Source organism: Lissotriton helveticus, chromosome 5_1 (genome assembly GCF_964261635.1).
Source record: "Lissotriton helveticus chromosome 5_1, aLisHel1.1, whole genome shotgun sequence".
NCBI lineage: Eukaryota > Metazoa > Chordata > Amphibia > Caudata > Salamandridae > Lissotriton > Lissotriton helveticus.
This window is the reverse complement of record NC_136065.1, coordinates 1254834096-1254858329: the sequence shown is the minus strand read 5'-3', so window position 1 is coordinate 1254858329 and position 24234 is coordinate 1254834096.

The window sequence follows — 24234 nt, the reverse complement described above, 5'->3', positions numbered from 1 at the left end:
ACAAGGCATTTGATCAAGTGCACTGGCCTTTTTCTGTGGGAAACACTGGATAAGGTGGGTCTGGGTACATGATTCAAAACATGGGATTTGTGCAACCATTCTAGCCCCGCAGCTCGGAAGCTGAGCTGGACTTTCACTTCATCCAAAAGAAATGGACTGACATCCTCCACAAAGTGCACACCTCCTCATTCTGTGCCTCAGGAAAAGAAGCAATGCTTAAGGCGACACACTATTGGTACTACACCCCAGCCAGAAGGTGAAATGGAAACTCAACAATCCTAATGGCTGTTAACACAACTTTGGCCACCCAGACACACTCTGTCCCAAACTCAAACACTACTGATAGGCCGTCTAAAAGATATCAATAACATTTTTGAAACAGATATACCCCGTCTTTCTAGTTACGTCCTACTGAGACTCCCCAATGTCCCAACTCACTCTCTACACTCTAACAAAGGGAAGGCAATAATAATGGCTTTTTGTGGTGCTATACATGTCTTTAAAGCCAAATGGGGCAGAGATATATGAGGATTTGGAAGAACAACGGCGGACTCCAGGTGCCGCACTAGCCTTGGACAGAGTGCTCAAAGTGAAGTCTACAGTTCAAATAAAATGGGGGGTGTGCACTATCCTCTCCTGCCGTTGGGGGGTGCAATCCGTGGAAGCCGGGAACAAATGTAAGCTAAACAATGGAGCGGTGCACTTCCCAAGTCATATAGTGTCCAATAAGGAAGCCCAATCAGTGTCTTCGTTGGAAAAAACTTTATTTAGGTGCATCAAACATGATAAGCAAACATCAGCCAACGCGTTTCGTTCGGTTTTCGAACTTCGTCAGGGCGTGTATGTAGTATCTTTTAAAAGGCGTGTATTCATTCATGAAAAAAGATCCAGGGTCATCAAGTGCAAATAAGCAATCAGCATGCCTGGGTGGCCTCCATGTTAAGGGCTCACAATCGATATTCTGACGCTATGGTCCGGGCAAATCAGCAAAGCGGCAGAATATCTGTCTCTTATATTTCTCCCTGAGAGTTCAGACTTCTTTATGTGTAGACGTCTCACTCTGTACTTGAGAATGAAACTATAAAATAAGGTTAGAATACGTTAAATAACTCCAAGAGCTGCATCACCTTATGGATAGGCAGCATTCAAATATACCACTGCATATAGGTTTTAACAACATAATGCAATCTGAAAAATACAAATTGCAGTTTTTTTGCCCCTACTTTCAAATATGCACTGGCCGGCGCTTTGTGTTCTTGGGTCGTCTGCAGTGTTTACCATGGAGCTCGGGCCAAGGAACCTTTCTCCAGGACAAGTGCTGTCCCCAAATGTGAATCTAAGCACCTTTATAACATTGTGGTAATGAGCTTTGGCATCCCCAAAAAAATGGTAAAGACTTTGCTACCCAGGAGGGACTGTATGTACAGACAACAAACTTTAGTTTAATGCCAAGTAAATGTCTACGTTTCAAGAACAAAAGCGCTCACCTTTGTTTACCCTGGAAAATCACTGTCTTCCTTAGATGTGTTTATTTCAACTTTCCACTACTGGTTAATTTTTATAAGTTCTTCTTGCTTTTAAGGGAAAATATCCATATAGCAATTGAGCTTGAGAGTGGTGAGCACATGCAGCTTTAGGGCAGTGCGAGTGGTGAGGCCGCACTAGGCGCTGACCTGGAGAGGGGAACTCTACTCAGGAGGGGCGCTGTGATTAGCAGCTTCTTACTATTTAAAAACGCCTGCTGCAGAGTTCCTTATGCATCCAGCTTTCGGGCAGCAATAAAAATGGCAAGATAACTCTTGTTATGAATGTTCCTGCTAGAGAAATAGATCAGAGTTGTGTCTAGTGGCAGTTTTAACCGCATGCGTGCGGGCGGAATTCCGCTCGTACGCTGACTTTTTTAAAAGCGCACTTTACGTGACGAGCTGGGCTCGTCATGAGCGTGCAAGGAGGCTACCTCATGACGAGCCCAGCTCGTCATCAGCGTCGAAGGGGTTAACTTGCCATAAATTAGCACTGAGGGTTAATATGCCTGCTGCAAAGAACAGATCTATATTTTGTTAGGCTAGGTGAGTGGATTAGTAAAACCAGCCTTTAACAGTGCTTTAAAACAAATGAAATGTATGTGAGAGAGGGGCTATGGAGAGATGAGGGGCACTTTTGACAGATGACAGTGAGGGAATCCGAAGAGGAGGTCATTGGAGGAGGACACCCAAAAATTACTGTAGAACTGGGCACCACCAGAGCTAAAGCCGGCCCTGGTGGTGAGTGATGAACTGACAGCATTGCATGTGCCGAAAGTGCCTACCCTGCCTTCTCAGCACCTCCTGTAAAGTGTCTTCATTATGAACTGCTGTGTCATTGGATGGCTGATGCTGCGCCACTCACTTATAAAGCATCACAACTCCTGACAAGCAGCCAGAGCACCATCGCGATACAGCCTCTCAGAAATAATCTACAAATTAAACCACTGCTCATCTCTGGTGCCCATCTGCGGCCGGTCTGTTTTTTTTCTACCTGCCCTTCAGGTTTCTTTCTCTCCAGCGAGTGGAAACAGAGAGGTCGGTGCAGGGCAGATATGAAGAAAAACACTGATCTGAGCAGATCTGCAAATAATGCAGTCTCCACAGGCAATCAAGGTGAGCACCACTGCACTGGCTGCACCACTGATAGCTCTTCCCCTGATTTTTTTTTACCTACCAATGCATCTCACCAGATCCTGTTTTTGTGTGTGGAGTTTTATATAGGGCGAACTAGACCTGAGGGTATCAGAGCGCTTTACATGAGCACCAGGGAGATTAAGTGATTTGCTCAGAATCACAGAATGTTGAGCGTCCCCGTCGAGACTTGAATTAGGTTCCCCAGCTCCGAGGTCGCCCGCCCTAGCTGATAGGCCACATTCTCTCCCCCGTAGTTTTACACAATCTACTTTACTCTATAAGTGCTAATACAATGTTGATTAGTGCTTCAATTAAGACTAAATCAGCGAGTGTTGGTTAATACATTTTTCAACAGGAGCAAGTCAATGTGCATACATTATAAAGCTTTGCATTTTGCATACAATTGGATTCATGGCAAGAAAGCCCTGCCAAAGACTGTGCCCCATAATTTGCCATTCCTTAGCTCACCAGCGGGACCCGCCTCCAGCATATGAAACTGCAAAGGGGGGTTGGGTAAGTTAGAAGGGGTGCATCTGCAACACATTCAACAAAGTGGACCCTTGTCCACTAGAGTCACCCAGCAGCAGATAGGTCACAGGGAGTCAGATGCAATTCAGTGGCTAAGTGAAGACTGTGGAAACCGGCAGCCAGGAATTCAATCCTTTTACACGCTTTACCCCATGTGTGAACCTGAGCAAATGGATTCATCGCTTTATCTCCCAAATGGGACAAATAGAAAAAGACGGTTATAATGGGACAAAATACGTGACCGTTTTTTACTTTCCATATAATTGCAATGGGGATTCGATTTAGCTGACAAGATAAGGCAATCCAATGTCTTTGCCATAAAAAGTCAGTTGAGGACTTGCAGGATGCTGACTGTTGAATTAATGGACTTGTTTTTTTAATCACGACTCCCCTACTTGGAAACACAGTGTGATCTTAGGCAGAATGATATAGTCCCATCACCACCACTCTTCAGGAGATGTAAATACTTAAAATAATAACTGTACCATTCATGGATTCACAATGTTATGCGCTGTTTCAAGTCACTGTATCTGCATTTGCAGTAGAGCTGCAAGGGTGCCATGTGCCTTAACGCAAGCAAGGAATTGCCCCAACCATCAGGCATGGGATTAAAACCCAGCTTTAACAGCGGTAGAGTGGGCCCTCACACTGCTGGGCCTGGTGCCACTGTACCTGCTGCACTTTGGGCAACTGCAACCAGTGCATTTACAGTTCCGGACTGTGCAAGGACAGCCCCAAGAGCACTGTGCTGATTCCTAAATTACACAGGAAGAACAGCTTTATAACTTGCCTCGTCAAATCTCTAACATCTTCAAATGGAACCCCTTAAAATGAAAACGGCAGTTAAGAGAAGCATTGCCCTGCAGCCGTGCTGTCGGTGGACATTGAAAAGGCCTTCGACAGTGTGGAATGGCCTTATTTGTTCTGCGTCCTCCTTCGGTTCGGGTTGGGAGATGGCTTTGTCCGTTGGACGAGGTTGCTCTATGAGTCGGCCACTGCTAGGGTCCGAACGGGCCGCTCTATATCAGCGGCATGCGTGGTCGGTCGGGGCACCAGACAGGGTTGCTCCTTGTCTCCGCTCCTTTTCGCTCTGGCAATTGAGCCGCTGGCAGCTCGGGCCCGACAGGGTCGGTCCTTTGACGGGGTACTGTCCCGAGGCGACATGCATTATATCTCCCTGTATGCAGACGACCTCTTGTTGTTCCTGGCAGATGTAGATACGTCCGTGACGGGGGCACGTGCCTTGCTTCGGGAATTCGGGGACCTTTCGGGCCTTCGGGTTAATTGGTCTAAGACCTGCCTCTTCCCCTTAACTTCCCGCTGCGTTCAACCAGCGGTGCTGGACGGTCTGCGCTGGGAACCGGATTGTCTGCAGTACCTCGGAGTTCATGTATATCACACCCACTCGCTCCTGTACGAGGGGAATGTGGGAAGGGTCATGAGGGGCATTAGAGGTAGCATGAGGTTTTGGCGCGTCCTCCCGTTATCTGTAGCAGGGCGGATAGCTTTGTTAAAGATGGTGGTCCTACCGAGATTACTTTATTTTTTCCGCACGCTACCGGTGTGGATCCCATCCTCTTTCTTCCGCACTCTGCGGTCCATGGTGATCAGCTTTATCTGGGGTACTGGCAGGCGCCGCGTAGCCCTGAATACTTTGCTTAGGTCCCGGGAGGGGGGCGGTCTGGCCGTGCCAGACTTTGAATGGTATTACTTGGCCGCTCAACTTCAGTGGCTCACGCAAGCGGTGGCGCGGGAATTCAGAGGACCGGACGGCCCGCAGGGTCGGCTTGTACAGCGCCATGTTCTGTCCTTTATTGTGCTCCAACAGGAGCTTCGGCTGGAGCAGCTGACTCTTGGAGAGCGTACCCTTCGCAAGTGTTGGTTGCGCAGCCACAGACGGGGGGGGGGGTGTCGTGCGCCATCGCACCGGAGATACCCCTGGGTATGTGTACTGCCATCCCGCATGGCGGGGATTGGTCGGCGCTTGCCGGCTGGGAGGAACTCGGGGTTCATATGCTAGGAGACTTATATCGGGACGGTGCTTTGATGCCGTTCGGCGCTCTACAGGAGGCCTTCGGGCTGCCGAAGGGTGGCTTCCTGTTACATGCGGCTTTGGCTACCGGGATTCAGAGGCGCTGGAGGATGGGGCTGGTGGAACCGCCCACGTCACTGGGCTGCCAGTATGTAGTGATGGCGGCTGGCACCTATAAGGCCATCACGTGCCTGTATAGGAGGCTGGCACTAGCTGAACCCCCTCCCCTTGATGGGCTGCGGGAGCGCTGGGAGGCTGACCTTGGTCGGCAGATACCGGAGACGACCTGCCCCAGCTTGTACGCAGGGCCTGGAAGGGCACCCGTAATGTTCGGTTCCAACTGGTTCAGTATTATACACTCAATAGGGCGTACTGGACACCTGCCAGGATCCACCGAATCTTTGGAGGTGCGCAATCGCTCTGTCCGCGCTGTGCTGCGGAGGACGCTGACTTTAAGCATATGTTCTGGTCGTGTACAGGGCTTGGCACATACTGGATGGATGTTTTCGCTTGCCTGAACGCGGTCACGGGTCGGCAGATTGATGCAGACGCGGGTGCATGCCTGCTGCTCTGGTTTCCCCATACTCCTGCCACTAAGATCACTAGTAAATTTTATGATTTGGGGTTCATAATGGCCAAAAGGGAACTTACCCTACACTGGAAATCTAGAGGGGGACCTAACTTCCTGAGGTGGCGGAGGTGTTTCCTGCAATGGGCCTCGTCTGAAGGTTCTCTCCGATTACAATTAGCTAAGCGCGCAGCAAATGATAAAGCGCTAGAGACTGCTAGGGCATGGAGCGCACTTGTGATAGATTTGCAATCGCTTGTGGAGGCTGAAGATGGTGGGGAAACTGGCGAGCCGGCGAATAGGGAGGGGGATACGGGGCGGGGAGAGGTGGAGGTCGAAGGGGTGGAGGAAGGGAGTTAAGCTAAGAGCCCGGAGGCAGGGAGGGGGCGGACTGTGTGGGACACCGGGCCCTGGGGTTGGCATGGAGGACTTGGGCAATGCTGGACTATACCTGGACTTCTATGTGGGCGGTGAACGAAGGGGAGTGATACCTGCTGCTGAAATGATGGATCAGACAAGCCGTAACAAGGGCGATGAGGCACACTGACAAGGGGGGGGTGGGGGTAGAGAGGGAGGTGGGATGTCATGATTAGGATTTGTTGATGGGGTATGTGCGGCAGAGACAGGGGGAAACGGAATATGAGCGAATTGAAATGAGAACTGAGATTGTATGTTATGTGCACAAAATTAATAAAAACAGTTTAAAAAAAAAGAGAAGCATTGCCCTGCACGGTGCAACTGCCTAGCGCTTCCCTCATGTACGGATAGATGGCGATCCCCACCTGGACGGCACACCTTGATTAAAAACAATGAATTGTAAGCAAAGTTATAGAAACTTCGTTATTCCCCACAAAAATTAGATGGGGTTGGCAGGCACCAATCTCATCTGCTCCTGTCCACTCTTACCTCTTTGCTGCTGGCACTGCACCACTCCTACCCAGAGCAACAGCAAGAAGACAGTCCTTTGGTGAGACATCTCTGACAGGCAGGCAGGGTCCGACCCTGCAGCAGGCAAAGCTTGATGATCGCCAGCAACACCCCCACCCACCCCCCGGGATTTACAACTCTCCTGCTCTTCTGCCACCCCAGCCCTACCCACAGCTCTCTCCTGTTCATGCCATGGAGGTGCAAACATTTTCCTGCTCCTCTAGTCAGCATTGTGCTGCCTCATCCCTTCTCAGACCCTCGAGCAGTGCCCCGTGGAAAACTCTCTCTCCGAGAGCCCCCACCCTTGTCAGGGGCCTGGCGCGCTCTGACTGAAGAGAAACATTGTTTCTCTTCAGTCCTGGGTCAGCGAGGGGCTCAGAGCAGACTGCAGCTTCTGCATCCGAGCCTGTCTCTGTCACAGCTCTCTGCAGATGAGCTGAGGGCCCCCTTCATGTACTGGACACTGGGGTCCCCCCCGCACTGTGGGGGTGTTTGTTACGCCCCTGACTTCGAAATGGGTAACTTGGGTTGACCGACTCGAAACTTACTTCGCAGTAGTAGTGCTAGAGCCAGACAGACTCAGGCCAATACTCCTACACCTGGGCTGCTCACCCACTCACAAATTTTACAAGAATGTGGGCGAAGCTGGCCCGCTCTATACCTAAGACCTATACCTATACAAAGTTCAAAGCTGCTATAACAGCACATTTCAAGGCCCTGGCCAACGTGGAAAATGAGCGATTCCTACTTTGTCAGGCCCGACAGTCACCAGAGAAGTCTGTTGATGAGTTCTACACCAGGCTCAGGAAACTCACAAGCACCTGCAGTCTCCTGAATGAACAGGATGGGATCCTTGCACAATTCATATGTGTGTGTTCCTCTGCCGATTACAGGAGAAAATATTTCAGGTCCCCTGGATGACTATGGGAGGCATCCTCACACTGGTCAGATCGAAAGAACTTTCAAAGTCACAGCCAGAGCAAATGAAGCAGCCCTCCAAAGCGCCATAAAGACAGCCTGTCAACCAATTTGCAAGTGCCACACCCCCTAACGGCAAACAAAACAGCCGGAGAACATCATAATTCAATAGACTGTGCCCATACTGCGGCCGCGCCACCCTACACACCAGAGACTGCCCAACAAAAGGGAAGAAATGCTCAGCGTGTGGGAAAATTAACGATTACGCCAATGTCTACCAATCTGCACCCTTGCCGAAAGGTCCTAAGGAGAAAGCAGCCAACCACGTGGAAAGAGAATCAGTGATAATGACATGGACGAAGATGCCTCTGGTGGACAGTACCTGTCATTCATGCAGTGGAAACGACCCACAAATGAGCCCACCATGCCCCCCGCTGCCAAGTCACATTTAAAGGGCGACCTCTCATGGCCCTCGTGGACACAGGGGCATCAATCAACATTCTACCTCTAGCGATGCATCCGACTATGTCTGTTCCACTGGCCCTCGACCCCGCTACTACTAGTGTGGACGCTTTTGGCAATATCATGTGCTTCCCTCTCGCTAGCTTTTTCACAACGACAATTACACACTAAGGCCATTCCACAAGAACAATAGTGTACATCTCTCAAGGTGGTTCAGACATGCTCATCAGCTGCCACATGGCCGAACGCCATTGGCTAGTTCAGTTTGCAATCGGAATCCATGTCAGTGCAGTGGATCGCCTACTCGATAAATACGAACACATATTCAAAGGGATTGGCTGTCTGGAAGACCAAGTAGTTCACCTACACATCGATCAGTCCATGCAACCTGTCACCCTGCAGCACTGGAAGTTATCTTTTTACCTCCGACCAAAGGTGGAAGCTGGGCTACAAAAACTCGGTCGCCAGTAGGTAGTTATAGTTAGGACCTATTATCCATAGGAAATACGCAACATTCTGTTTGGAACAACTTTGGCGCCGGTTGACGAATCTTCGTGAAATTTTCAAAACTGGTGGCCCGCTCCGGTCCGCTCCTATCCTAAAAGTCTCAGGGTGATTTGTCAAGCGGGGCGGAGAAAAAAAAGGGGGTCCCAAAACGTGTTTTCCCCATGCAATTTTCCATAGGAACCGTTAATCGCGGCTACAGCCCAAACTGCTGAACGGAATTACACCAAATTTGGCAAAGAGGTAGCCCTTAGTTCAGACTTGTGCCTTTTGGTTAAATGGTGTAAATCCGTTCAGTAGTTGCTTAGAAAATCAAAAGTAAAATTATAGATATATCTATGGCCGCGGTGGATCCGCGCATCCTGAGTGCACCCTTACGATCACGAGCTGCATGCTAATTGGCTGTCAACTGGTTGTCAACACTCCAAACCAGGAAGTGTTGGCAGCCATTTTGTGCCACGGTAGAAGCGAGGCTCAAGAAATCAGTGAAACAAGTGTGCAAAACGTATAAAGGGGGCAGGGTAGAAATATCCTGACCCTCTAGACTTGCTTAGGGGGTCCCACAAGGACCACCAGGGCCTCCAATTTTTTTTGTTGTTAAATAAACAGAAAAATGTGCGCAGGGTGTGCGGATCCTCCATAAAAAAAATAAAAACGAAGCGTGGGCTTCCCCGCTTGTTTAAAAATTAGCCCCCGTCGGGGCCAAATGCTGGGGGCAAAAAATATTTATTTTAATAGGGGGCTTAGAGGGGGCCTCCCAGCCCCAGGGACCGCCACCCCCAGAGCTATAAAATACATGGGTGGGGGCTCAAAGGCCCCCCCAGCCCCGGGGACAGCTAGTCCCCGGGGCTTTCAAAAAATGGGGGGGGGGAGATCAAAGGGAGGGGGGCAGCGTGGCCCACTTCTTGGAGCCGTCGAGGGTCCTGGGGACCGCAACCCCCCAGGGGCAGCTCCTGCAGTGTCTCCGGGTGCTCACCCTCGGGACACTGCTGTTTACTATGGCAGGGTTGGAGCAGAGGCTCCCAGAGTGTTAAACAAAAGATTAAGATATCGCAAGGACTAGACCCTTGCAGAGTGAGAAAAAATTCTGGTTTGCAAGGTCATTCTCTGGCTTGTCTTGCTAGACCATTTCAGGATGTTAGAAGTGCATCATTCTCAAATGCGGAAGTTAGTCAGAAGATTGTATTATGCAAAAAGTCCAGCTCTAAAATTAAATGAGTTGAACAGTGCTCTTTTGCATGTGTCAGTTTCAGATGTGAAGAAGATTTGTGATAAAATTGAGTTTTGTTACTTTGGTCCTGAACAAGAGAGTGCAGAAACTGAGATATTAATAGAAGAAAATGTTGAAGAGAATGTGCAACATACTACTACCAAAAATTTTGAGGAACAAATTACAAAGTTTTAGGTGATTTCAGGTGAACGGCCAAATTATTCTTGTATTTGTTGTCGAGGAACTCACTATAATAATCAGACTAGGACTGTTGATCTGTATTTAAGAAGTGAAAGAGAAAATAATGATAAGTGGAAGGAATTTGCAACTTATTTGTTGGTAGAGAATTGTTTTGATTTGGGGGCGTGGCTTGAACGCCGCTTAAGATGGCGGCTTTGTGACGGAGCTCCGCTGACTGACTTCCGAACGGGGCATTTTTCGGCGATTTCTCTTCCCGCACCGCAGCCTCCCAGCACTGCCTTTTGTGTGTGAACATGAGGTGAGCACTATGAAACACTCTACGACCTCTTTCGACATTTCTACGCCCTGATTTTCATCAAAAATCGGCCCGTTTTTACCGCAGCCGCCATTTTGTTTTTCCTTGATAGCTCTGAACCTCAGTTTTTTACGCATTTTACCTCAAAAATGCTTTAATATTGCTCCTTTTGTGGCATTTTTCGTTTTCTTGTTTGGACCCTCACATCAAATGGCGCTTTACAGTTTTTTCTTGACTTTTGCTTGCCTCTCCGCGTTTTGTGCTTAGAAGTGCCACCATTTTGCCTCAGGAGGCTAACAGAGCTATTCTTTCTCTCACAATGTATTCTTGGAACTAACTGATGCTCTTTTGCTTCATTAATGTGGCTCTAATTATTTACTGAGGTAGAACGCTTTCTTTAAGTGGGCTGTTATTTTCCACTTTCTTCACGTTCTTTTTATGGGGAAGCTCCGCAACCTTAAGCTTTCCACCTCTACTCATTCTCGTGCTCGTTCAAACTCTGACTCCACTCCACCTGACATGGAAGACTCAGCGTCACAAAGAGCGGATGCGACCTCTGGTGCTGTTCCAAAAACACAGTCCTCAAGTAAACTTTTGCAATCTTCTTCGACTAAACGACTCAAGAAAGATCCGCCTTCACCTGGTAACTCGTTAAATTCTGCTGCCGTGGATCTTATTCTAGAGGAAATTCGAGCATTGAAACCTTTTATGGCGGAAACTACCAAGACTTTGCAATTTTCACATGACAAATGGTCATCCTTGGAATCTCGTGTTCTTCTGGTAGAACAGTCCACAGAATCTCTTCAATCTTCCTGCTCTCGGATTACTACCATGGAAAAGAATATTTCCCTCCTCAAGAGACAAGCAGAGGATTTGGAAAACCGTAATCGCAGGAATAATCTCCGTCTTTATGGTTTGCCGTAACATACAGAAGGTTCCAACCCGACGGAATTTTTTCAGTCATTTCTCCCAAAGATTTTGGACCTTCCATCTTCCGCTTCTTTCAATATTCAACGAGCGCACAGACTGGGTCCCAAAGTTTCCAACAAGCCTCTAGGCGTCATCATGTTATTCTTGCAATATACTGACCTTCTCCAAGTTTTATCAGCTGCCAAAGTTAAAAAGCAGATTATTTGGGAAGGCCATCGTCTATATCTTTCCCAAGATGTGGCCAAAGTAACAGCAGACTAACGCAAACAATTCCTGGATTTACGACCACAGCTGCGTGCCCTCAATGCCAGGTATGGCTTACGCCATCCTTGCCTTTTTAAGGCCACATACAAGGAAAGAACCTCGACTTTTTAGGATCCTCTTGCTCTGGTGGAATTTCTTCGTCGACATGGAACTGATGTTATGGACACCTCTAGAGTTGTTTAGTTATTGTCCATTTTCTATGTAATCCAATTTGTTCACATAGTTTTGGATATGTCTCACCATCCTATTGTTTTCCCTTAATATTCATATATTCTTATGTGTTCATTATATCTTTGTTTGTGTCTTATTGTTTATTGAACATCTCTTTCTTTAGTCATCTCATCGCCCTTTTTCCTTTACCTTCACAGAAATACCCCTTCTTTCTCCTCATCCCGGCTTTTCATGTAGTTTGATATCATGTTGTCCTTTTCGGTTGTCCGATGGCGTTTGCTCTTGTTGTTGAGGTCATCATCCCTTGGCGTCATCACCCCCGCTCTTCAATTGTATATGTTAAGTATGATTTTTATTGCTTTTCTTTGTCTTTTGCTGTCTGCTAACATTCTCTTTCTCTTTTTCTTTCTATTGTTCTCTTTCTCTCTTTTCTCTTCCTCTATTTTTGCGCTTATGTTCTTTCGTACATGGTCTTTTTTCTCAGTTTTTCTGCTTTTACTCTCTTCTATCTAGTTGTATCCTTCCTCTCACTTTTTCTCCAATGATTTTTCCGCACACTTTTTACTTGTTCCAAATTCCGAGTTGTTACATGGAATATTAAAGGGTTGAATAACCCTATTAAAAGGCAAAGGGGCCTGTCTCATCTGGCCCGACTAAAGACGGATGTGGCTCTTTTACAAGAATCACATCTTTCTGAGACAGAAGCCTTGAAGCTTAAACGTTGCTGGGTGGGACATGTTTATCACTCACCGGCTTTAGGTAAGAAAAATTGAGTTGTTTTACTTTGTCACAAAAAGTTAAATGTTTCTCTTATCTCTCAAGAATGTGATGTTGAGGGTAGGTGGGTACTAGTTAAGTTATCTATTGATAACATTCCTGTGGTTCTTTTTAATGTATATGCACCTACCGGTATTGATAAATTGTTTTGGCCTACCATATCAGACAAAATTGCTACACTTAATGATGAATATGTTATTTTTGGTGGTGACTGCAATCAAATCCTTGACCCCATTTTAGACAGAAACTCTACAGTAAAATTTTCTGCTTCCAAAATGCATTCCCAATTCACTGCTTCTATTCGTAACAATGCTCTTGTTGATATTTGGCGTTTACGTAACCCTAATCTTAGAGAATATAGTTTTTATTACCCCTCACATCACTCTCAATCCCGCATTGATTATTTATTTTTGAGTAAATCCTTAGCCCAACTCACCCTTCATTCAGACATTGGTTCCATTTTGATTTCAGATCACGCTCCTGTTTTTGTAGACATTGACCTCATTCCTTTCTCCCCCATCCCGGGCGTTGGAGATTTAATAATTCTCTTCTCCTGGACCCCTCCTTTTGTTTTAAATTTAAAGCCTTTATTATGGAATTTTTTGATTTTAACCAAACTCCTGATTCCCCTTTTGTAATGGTATGGGACTCCTTTAAGGCTGCTGCTAGAGGTTTTATTATCAATTTTGTGTCTCAAAAGAAGAAACATGCTCAGGCTAAGTCGACTCAACTTTTGGACAATATTAAAAGACTTGAATATCTTTATTATCAATCCAACACTGAATCTTCCCTCAAAGAACTTATTGATGCAAAATTTGTTTTTAATAAATTCACCACTACCGCTGCCTTGAATTCTTTATTGAAGTGTAACTCTCGATATTATGGCGGTCAAAATAAAATGGGGAAGTTGCTAGCCAACTATCTTAAGATACGGGAAGATAGACAAAAGGTGGACTCTATTCAAGGCCCTAATGGTTTGTCTTTCTTTAAGGATAAAGATATTTTACATGAATTTGTTTCTTTTTATACAACTTTATATACTCCTGAAACCTGTCCTGAACAGGCCGACCTTCGTTCTTATTTTCAAGATATTCCCTCCCCTCCTTCTTCCCACGTTAACTTTCATTCCCTGGAAGCTGATATCACTCTCAAAGAACTCTCCTGCGCAGTTTCGTCATTAGGACTTGGTAAAGCACCTGGCCCTGATGGCTTTACTATTGAATTCTATAACTTTTTTGCTTCCCTTCTTCTTCCAAAATTACTTGCACTTTTCCACTTTTTTTCTGCTTCAGGCTCCTCGCGTGGCTCTTTTCAAGAGGTTTTAATCTGTCTGATACCAAAAGATGACAAGGATCATACTTTGTGTAAGAATTATCGTCCTATATCTTTGGTGAATACTGATTATAACATTTTCGCTAAAATTTTGGCCCTCAGGATGGATCCCCTTCTCCCTGACTTAATTGGCTCGGAACAATCAGGCTTTGTGAAAGGACGTCTCTCTTCCGACAATTCCCATGTATTTTTTAATATTTTGAGTAAGGCTTCCTCATTGTCTCTTCCCTTGGCTGCCATCTCTTTAGATGCTGAGAAGGCATTTGACAGAATAGGATGGGATTTTATGTTTCAAGCTCTCAGATGGGCAGGTTTTCCCCCCCAAGTTTATTTCTTTTATCTCCTTGCTTTATTCAAGTCCTCATGCTTCGATATTTGTAAGGAATATGACTATCTTCTTAAGAAATTCCCTAGGACCCCAGTTCTATATCTTCTACCGAACATTCATAAAGATCTAAAGGAGCCTCCTGGCCGCACAATAGTTTCGGGGTGTGATTCATGCCTCGAACCTATTGCTAAATATGTAGATTTCTTTCTGAAGCCCTTTCTTAAAGAGGTAAAATCTTACCTTAGGGACACGACAGACTTTTTTGCTGAAAGTAGAGGGCTCTGAGTTTGATCCTGAGTCACAGATAATGGTAACGATGGACGTGACATCCCTCTATACGCAGATACCACAAGAGGAAGCGTTGGAGGTGATGGAGTTGTATTCGGACAAAAGAGAGAGACCGCATAGGGTGCCAACATCTTTCATCCTGAATCTAGCTGAAATCGCATTAAAAAAGAATTACTTCACCTTCAATGGTGAATTCTTCATGCAGGTGAAGGGGACTGCCATGGGGTGTCCTTATGCCTCAGAAATGGCAGTCCTCTTCATGGCACAGTACGAAGAAAAGTTTGTGGAGATCAATAACCCGTACAAAAAATACATCTTGCAGTGATATCGCTATATAGATGACGTCTGGCTCCTGTGGCAGGGGAGTCAGACCGATCTGTCGGCTTTCCATGAATGGCTTATGCCAGACATGGGGATATAAAATTTAGTATTGAGTATAGCAACACTAGAATGACATTTCTGGATGTAGAACTCACATGTGTCCAGGGACAATAAAAAACATCACTATACAAAAAGAGCACTGACAGGAACACGATTTTACACCACAAAAGTTCACATCCAAGAAACTTAAAAGCAAACCTCCCATATGGGCAACTACTACGAATCAGGAGGAATTGCTCTGATGTGCGAGATTATGATGAACATGCCCACAATTTCTGCAATGATATGAAACAGAGGGGCTACCCCAAAAAACTTTTGAAACATTCACTCAAAAGAGCACGTTTTATGCCCCGCGAATGCCTGCTCCAAGTGAAAAAGAGACCAGCACTGGAACCATTGGTGTGTGTCACGACCTTTGGGCCTGACACACATAAAATGAGACAGGCTGTCTTGAAGAACTGGCATCTCCTGGAGGGCTTGGACTGCCCTTTCCCCAAACCAATATTTGCCTATAGGAAGAACCAGAGTATAGGCCAACAGATCATCCGGGCAGACGTGGCACTGCCAAAGCCAAAGAGTGATTTGTTATCACAATGGAATATGAAACCGATTGAGGACCACCATAAATGTGGGAATTGTGTGGTGTGTGCCAATACCATCAAAGGTAAAGAATTTGGTCATTCGGGTATAAAATGGAAACACTTGGAATTCTCAAATTGTAGGACCAAAAATGTGGTCTATGTGATACTGTGTCCCTGCTTGAAGATTTATATTGGCAAAACAAGCCAACAAGTAAACTTGCGAATCAGCCAACATAAATCTCGGATAAAAAAGAAAGTGATGACAGCCCCAATGGTTGAACATTTTGTTGAAAAAGGACGCGACGAACATGAGTTTAAATGGTCCATCCTGTTCACAGTAAATCAATTGAATCGTTCCTTAGATGTAGAACAAACATTACTGCAAAAGGAGGCTTACCTCATCTTGAAATTTAACAGTGCACAGACAGGGCTGAACAATTTATCTGAGGTAGCGAGATTGTAAAATCCCTACCAGACAAAAGCCAGCGATAGTTGGGGTGCATTTTTTGTTTTCTCGGAGTGACTTGGTTGCCGGTACATACACTTGGCAGTTTAAAATAAGACCCACCTTAGAGTCATCGCAATGATCCTTACCTCTACATTCATAAGCGGGAATAAAATTTAACCACACAACATTTACTGTGTTTCATAAATCATGTGCGTCTATTTAATAAACACAAATAAAGAAGTTCTTAGAGCCTAGCGCCCTGCCTGCAGATCGTGTCCACACATGTACCGGGCGACTATATGTCCCACAATTTCGAAAGATCTCACTTGCATAGAAACGGATAGTAAACACCCAGTTGCCATCCGTAATTAACACCATGTTCAAGAAAGAACGAGTGCGCTCCTTGTTTGAGAAACATCCACTCCGCCGACTAAAAATGCTTAAGAATAAGGCAGAGTCTGTTGAATTAATTACATTACATACGAGCGCGCTATATTTTATATATCAAATGGGTGACTATATGTCCCACAATTCTTATGCATAGCTCTTCGAAATAAAACGAGTAAGAAACCAAGTTGCCATCTTGATTCAATTGGGGTCCAGACGGCGGCGAGACTCTCGTAAAAGGTCATTCGATAGTGAATGATTAGGTACATTTGAAAGACCAGTGTTCTTGAATACTATCCTAAAATACTGGTATATACTTTTTTCACAGGACCTGAGCGCATCTCAAATACTAAACTAAGGCAGCACACGAAATAAGACAGGTATGTTTCCTGTCTTCCGCATGAGCGGTTTGTTACACAGTTACATGGCAAGTAATGGCGATCATTTTTAAACGTTTTTTCGCTCTTTGTAGATACAGTTATCACATGAGACGCAACATGTTGGGTTAACCGCTTCGTTTGCCAGTGTGCAAGCTAACACAGCTGTTTTAAGTATCAAAAGAAAAATAGTAAAAGAACGACCACTACGAGAAAGGTATGTCGAAGTGTTGTTACTTCTTTTAAATTCAGCAAGGACACAATAAGCACAAATGACTAATACATGTCCTTTTTTTATTGGAATTGTGTGGTACATAGAACAAGGAGTCAGCACATATCGCTTTCGAATCTAAAAGAGAAGGTTTTTTCAAGAACAAGGAACTCTTCCCCACAGTCCCCCGCCTTAAACGAATTCGGTATGTAAATTCAGTCTTAGCCGGACATAGTCTGAAAGGTCCTTTGTGTAGCGTAAATGGAGACGAGCTTCGAATAGTGTAAATAAAACTTTATTCTTTACATCACTTACAGACAAAAGAAAAGGCCCTGATGGGAGTCCAGGAACTGGTTTCCTGGTCTCGAAACGCGTCGGCAAACTTGGAGGAATAAAATGATCTATTACAGTAGAAACTAGCAGCGGCTAGTCTAGAGAGTATTGATTAATCTCATTTATTTGACTGTATTCCTCGTCTTTTGATTTTGTCTTTCATTTCCTGATATCAAATATATATGTACATAATATGTGTTGTTTTTGTGTAAGAATTGTTTTTGGAATGGATGATGTCTATTGATTTTTCAGTGTATATATTGATTTTTTGATCTATGTTTGTAAATCATTATGTACAATAGTGTAAATATATAAATGTGCAGTTGTTCCTTTTTTGCAAATTAATGCCAAAAAAGTTTTTGCAAGAAAAAAGAAAAATTGAAGGGTATAAAATAAAATTACAAGGTCAAAATTCAATAAATATATTTTCTGACCTATATAAATTGTGTTGTGTAAAAATAAGGGTGGTGTGGGCACGTTTTCTGGTGTGTACTTCGATATTTGTAAACGGCATGGTCTCAGACTATTTTCCTCTTCAGCGAGGAGTACGACAAGGTTGTCCTTTATCCCCTTTATTGTTTGTTTTAGCTTTAGAACCCTTTCTCACTAAAATTAGGAATGATGCTAACATCGCTGGCTTTCAATTTGGCTCTAAACAAGTAAAACTCTCAGTTTACGCTGATGATATTCTTCTATATTGTTCTGACCCTCAATCTTCTCTTCCATTTCTTCTACAACAAGTTTCCTCCTTCTCTGCAGTCTCTGGATATCGATTAAATGTCGACAAATGTGAAACTTTGCCCTTAAACTCTCTCTGCCAAAAACACCTCTTTGAACATTCTGGTTTATCTTGGCAACCTTTGAAAATTAAATTTTTTGGGAGTTTGGTTTGCTCCCCTCCATTCCGACACTCTTAAACTTAATTTTGAATGCATTTCTAAAAAAACTGACCACTGCCATTACACGATGGAACCCCCTTTTTCTTTCCTGGTGGGGACGTCTTGACTCTGAATGTTGCTAGCACCCATTATTCACTATACTATTTCTATGATTCCCATTCACATTCCTTCTCATTATTTTAAGATGTTTGCCTCCACTCTTCTAAAATTCTTATGGAAGGGAAAACGTTCTCGCATTGCTATTGCCACCTTGAAGAGGGAGAAATCTTTTGGAGGTCTTAAATTTCCTGATTTTAAGTCTTATCACAAAGCCTTCGCTTTGAAACAGGCAATTCGGTGGCTCTCTTCTGATCTTCCCTATTATCCCCCACTCTGGCTTCAAATAGAATTCTCCTTCCTTGCTCCTTTTGACTTTTGAGAAATTCTAGACTTCACCACTAATGTATCTTCCCTACGTAATCCCGTCATCTCTCAATCTCGCAAGGTTCTTACTCCTTATTTAACCTCCTCCTACCCTTCTGCCATATCTACTAATTTGCAACCGATTTGGCATAATAAACTCATCAAGGTCCGAAATCGTTTCATTTTTTGGAAAACCTGGCACTCTTGTGGTCTTAAATGGATTTCCCAACTTACTTCTTCAAATACGCCTCTTTCTTTTCCAGATCTTCAGTCACGTTTTTCTCTTCCCTCCGCTTCTCGCTCTCAATACCTTTCGCTCTGTCCTGCTCTTATTCAATATCTTCAATCGCTCCTCCCTACTAGTGACATTCCTACTTCTCTTCGTCCCATTTCCTCTGCGTTGGAGAGCGCTCCTTCTGCCTCTTTTCTTTATAAATTCTTTCAGTCTGTGCTAGATAGAGGAAAATCCAAGGTTGAGTTGGCTTGGGAAAAGGATCTCTTGCAGGACTGGTCCATCCCTTTATGGGATACATTTTGGTCTAAAATACATAAAACCTCTAGAGCTGCTAATACTACCCAAACTTTATATTTTATTTATAATCGCACTTTATTTACACCGTTAACTTTATCAACTTTTTCCTCTGACACTCCTGCCACTTGTTGGTCTTACTCTTGCCCATCTGCAGATTTGAAACACATGTTATTTGATTGTCCACCCATCTTCCGTTTTTGGAATCGGGTTTAAACTCAGATTCAAAAGATTTTTAAGTTTCACTTCTCCTTCTCACTTATCAATATTTTTCTAGGCTCCCTGTCTCCTATTTATCCTCAACCCTCACAACATTATGCCTTATCGGATCTTTTGATAGCTATTGCTTTTCACCTTATCACCTCTCACTGGAAACAAGCTAATGATGTCACTTTTCGTGCTTGGTGGAATGCAGTTTGCTTCCATCATAGACTTGACACTAATTTTGTTACTCCCATTTCCCTTGCAGTTAAACGCGATCTTTTATGGCTCCCTCTGACCAATTATTTATCCCTGGTTGCTTCCTCTTCCCATTCTTCCCATAATGCAAATGCCGAAGTTCGTAAACCACCGTGATTTTCTCCCAAAGCCTTTTGCTACTATTATTTTAGTTATTACTGATATTGTTGTTGAATGTACATTCTTATCTGCGTTCACTCATTTTGTTTCTCATTATCTCTCTATTTATTGTATAGTTGCTTTCCTTGACCTCTTTCATGATGCTGTATGATGTTTTCTATTTAATCTTTCACTGTATAAGATGCTTATTGCTTGATTGTAATTTTGATTGTTTTTTCACTTTCTGTCTTTGCCTCTTTTACCTTCAATAAATTCAAACTAAAAATAATTGTTTTGATTTGGGTTCTGATCAGTGTATTTGTAAATATTGTTATAATATATTAGATGAGAACAAAATGTCTGCTAGAGCTGTCCATAATAATCTAGAGTTGGTAACTATTCTTCCAGAACTGATAGATTTAAATACCTATGAATCTATTCTCATTCAATGTGTGCACCCATTTCAGGCTTTTGTTCGTATGGAACCTAAAACAGGTAAATTGCCTCCTTCAGATTTACAGAGAGGATTAAAAGGAAGAGTTTTATATTTACCTCTAGTTTTAAAGAAAAATGTTGAAACTATTGGTGTAGAGTGTGTAGAAAATGAAAAACAAATTATTCTAATTAATGGCGTGCCTAATAAAAGTAAGAAAATCTGGCACGAATTAGTGGATGTTAGAAAAGTGCAAAAGGCAACTTTGTTGCTGATAAAAAACAATGAGTACTATAAAAATGTTTATATGGGAGAAGACGAAATACTTTTAGCAGAAGATACTGAAACGTCAAGTGGATAAATTGAAAAAGTGGACATGTCCAGAAGTGAAGAAATCTATGAACATTACACTGTACATCCACTTCATTCAAAAGAAGTGATGGGGAATACTATTGAGTTATTCCGAATGAAAAAAAGCAAAGGGAAGTCCCATGAGTGTATGGTAAGAAAGTTTGGAAGCTTGTAGTTTTCCGCAGTAATTCCCAACAGGAAAAGGAGGACGATATGATGAACGACCTGTTCAGATTCCTGCATCTGAATATCGGACAACAAGATTGTATGCAGAAGATCCAAGATTTCGACAATGTATCCCATATATATTTCATCTTTTGTTTGAGAGTGACTTGTCTGGACTTTCATATGCAGTCAATCACATATTGAAAACAGGAGTACATCTGCAAAATGTTTCTGCAAAGGACTTTATGAATAAAGTGCACCAGAGAGATGATCATTTAGAATCTCAGCTGATTAATCTGATGGCATGTCAGCGTGGCACTATTGAGTATTGGTACCGTCGTCATGGAGAACTTAAATTTATGCTAAGGAACTTAGGAACTCTTACATGGTTCCTTACCCTAAGCTGTGCTGAATACGCTTGGGGTGATTTTCTTGAATTTCTTCGAGAGGCAAATTCGAATATAAAAAATATCGAGTACAAGACACCTGGAGAATTGTGCTCTTTGGATCCAGTTAATGTATGCAGGTATTTCAATCATAGATTTGAAGCTATGATGGCTTTTATCTGCAATAAAAAAATCCTTCTCTTGGAGAAGTTGTGGATTTCTTTTGGAGAAAGGAGTATCAAGCAAGAGGTGCTCCTCATATACATATGCTGTTATGGATCAAGGATGCCCCCAAATTCGGAACAGATTCGGATGATACTGTTTTGTCTTTTATTGAAGAATATGCCGCATGTGCTATACCCAAAAGCACAGAAGAAAACAACTTAAGACAACAAGTCTTACGATTCCAAAGCCATTGTTGTGGAAAATACTGTCGACGACAGTACAAGTGTAAGGACAAGTTTTATACCAAATGTCGTTTTGGTTTTCCATGTCCTGTAATATCCAAAGGAAGAGTAAACAGTTTTATGTCAGCTATGCGACATACCATCAAGAAAGTCTCCAAAAAATACCTACAATTTGAGAAGAAGCGGAGAGTCAAAATACATAAATGATTACAATCCAGTTATTCTGTCCATGTGGTATGCTCAAAATGGATATTCAGTATGTTGCGGACAATTCCATTGCTGTTGCTCGATATGTAATGTTCTACATTACAAAATCAGAAAAGACGGAATTGAAAGAAATGTGGGAGAGATATCTCATGAGAAGAGTCTATGTAAGAAATTATACAGTTTCAGTTTTAAGATGTTATCTCATCGAGAAATCGGAGCGTATGAATGCTCAGATCGGTTATCATCTGCAAGTCTATACTTAAAATCTAGAAGAATTATTTGGGTGAGTCTAGGTCTTGCTGTAACGTGAAATCGAGTACTTAAATCTGTACCAGAAATCGAATATTTAGCAGTAAAAGATCTGGAAAGTACAGATATTGTGAAAACAATTATGTTGGACACATATTATCCAAATAGAGGTCATCATCTTGAGAACATATGTCTCTATGAAGTGCTGCAAAACTGCACTTTTAAACAGAATACTACAGAAAACATCAATGATGGAAAATATGCAGTTATTGGTTCCGAAGGATGTTTGGTGAAACAAAGGAAAGGACATTTAATTAATCACAGGAAACTGAGTTGCGACACTGACGATAAAAGAGAATTTTACCTCTTAGCACTTTTGCAACTGTTCAAATCGTGGCGTGCAGAATTGAAATTACTTGGAGATTCTCAGAGCTATGAAGATTCCTTCAATGCTTGTAAAGATAGCATAGAATGTACTGTTTTTGCAAATTATGTGAAAATGTTGAACAATGAAATTGATCAAGAAGCTACTATTGCAGAAGAGATTGCTAGAGACAGTTCTCAAGACAGTCAAACTTCTGCTCCGCTGAGTCAAGATCCACTAGGACAACCAATTGTTGAAAATGAGGCAGCAATTGCCATGAATGAGGTGGAAACAGCAATGCATCAAGCTCAAGAAGATATTATGGACTTAGCAAACTTGGAAGAACAACTAAATGTTGAACAGAAAGAAATATATCAGCAAGTGAAACAACAGATTGACCATAGATTTCTTCATGAAAAGAAAGAATGCACATGCACATCATTTCAACCTATCTGAATGTATGTGAGTGGACAAGCTGGAACAGGAACAAGTTTCTTAATTAAAGTAATCACCAGTTATCTACAAAAAACAACTGACTCACACTTGCCTTGTGTTGAAACTGCTCCAACTGGGTTGGCAGCACACAACATTAAAGGAATTACATTGCATCTTTTACTTATGCTACCTGTGGAGCATGAAAACAAATTGGAATATCACAAACTATCTGAAGAAGCTTGTTGTGAAGTTTCAAGAGTGCTTAAGAAAATTAAACTTCTGATTATTGATGAGGTAAGCATGGTCTCAAACTTAATGCTTGCTTTTGTTCATTTAAGAATGCAGCAAATTCTTAAAACAGAGTACGATGTCTTATTTGGAGGAAAACATATCATAGTTTTTGGAGATCTACTGTCTCTTACTCCAGTAAAAGGGCAACCAGTATTTAAAACACTTGGGCATGAAGACACCAGAAAGTCTTTGGGAAGCGTTAGAAATGTTAATATTTGGTCATATTTTGGATACAAAGAACTCATTACAAATATGCGACAGGCAAATGATGTTGATTATGGAACTATTCTTCAAGATATAAGAATTGGACTACTGACAGAACATGGCAAACAAGCTTTGCAGACACAATTACTTTCCAATTTTTTTCCAGATTATTTTCCCCCAAAATGTCCTTTCCCTCTATGATGGACAGTGGAGGGAGAGTTATGTCTTTATTGGGGTTTCGCCTAAGTATATTCCTGGCATACCTACTACTGTTATTTCACCGCTGGACCCCCATGATAGCCGCCCATCCGCCATTAGGTCTAAAGTGGTGTTAGAGGTGTTAGAGCCTGCGGTGTCTATGCCAGAAGGTTCGACATTGATAGAGGCAGAAATTGCAGTAGAGTTTTCAGTTATGCTGATTATTTCTTTAGAATCGACTTGCCCCTATGCAGATTTAGATGTGCCTTTAGTTGGAAACAGGCTTGTAATAGCTAATTGTTTTTTGCTCATGTCCCCAGTTACCCCACTTTTGACAAGGGAGTGTTTGTTCGCTTCTTGCTTCCCGCTCTTACCGGTAATAGACTCATTCTTTTTTTTGGCAATTTCTGCCTTTCTGTTTGAATCAGGCTGGACTGACACAGAGACTGCCTGCGCAGTGGAACGCGCCTTTCTCTGAGCACCGCGAGCCACCATCTGACCTGTGAGTTGTGCGCTGAGCTCTCTGGCGTCTGTGTTCCCTACGTCAGTAAGAGCCGTGTGGGGGATTCCCAGCGTCTGCCCTGCTCAGAGACTTGCAGGAATCTTGCTGAGGATCGCCGGGTCACCAAATGAGAGCAGCCTCTGCACCATCCATTCAGCGGGGACCAGCCAGAGCCTCCTTCGCGCATCTCAGACGCCGTCAGGTAGGAACGCCTCGTTGCCTTAGGGGGTCATCGGGAGAGACGCGGCGGTGAGTATCGGAGGATCTCACTCAGCCTCCATCTTGCCCCATGTTGGGTCCAATTTGTTTCCAAATGAAAATATAGTTCCTTAGAAAGTATATATGAAAATTGCACAAAAGTAATCTGTAATCTGCTTAATGCCCACACTGCGTGAGTGTTCTATATTCAATGAACAACTTTTGAAGCTGGAAAATGAAGAAATAATAAAAATGGAAGCTATTGGTAAAATAGAGCATGAAGGAATCACTATTATTTTGACAGAAAAATTGAAAACAAAATTTGATTGTTTAGAAAAATCTA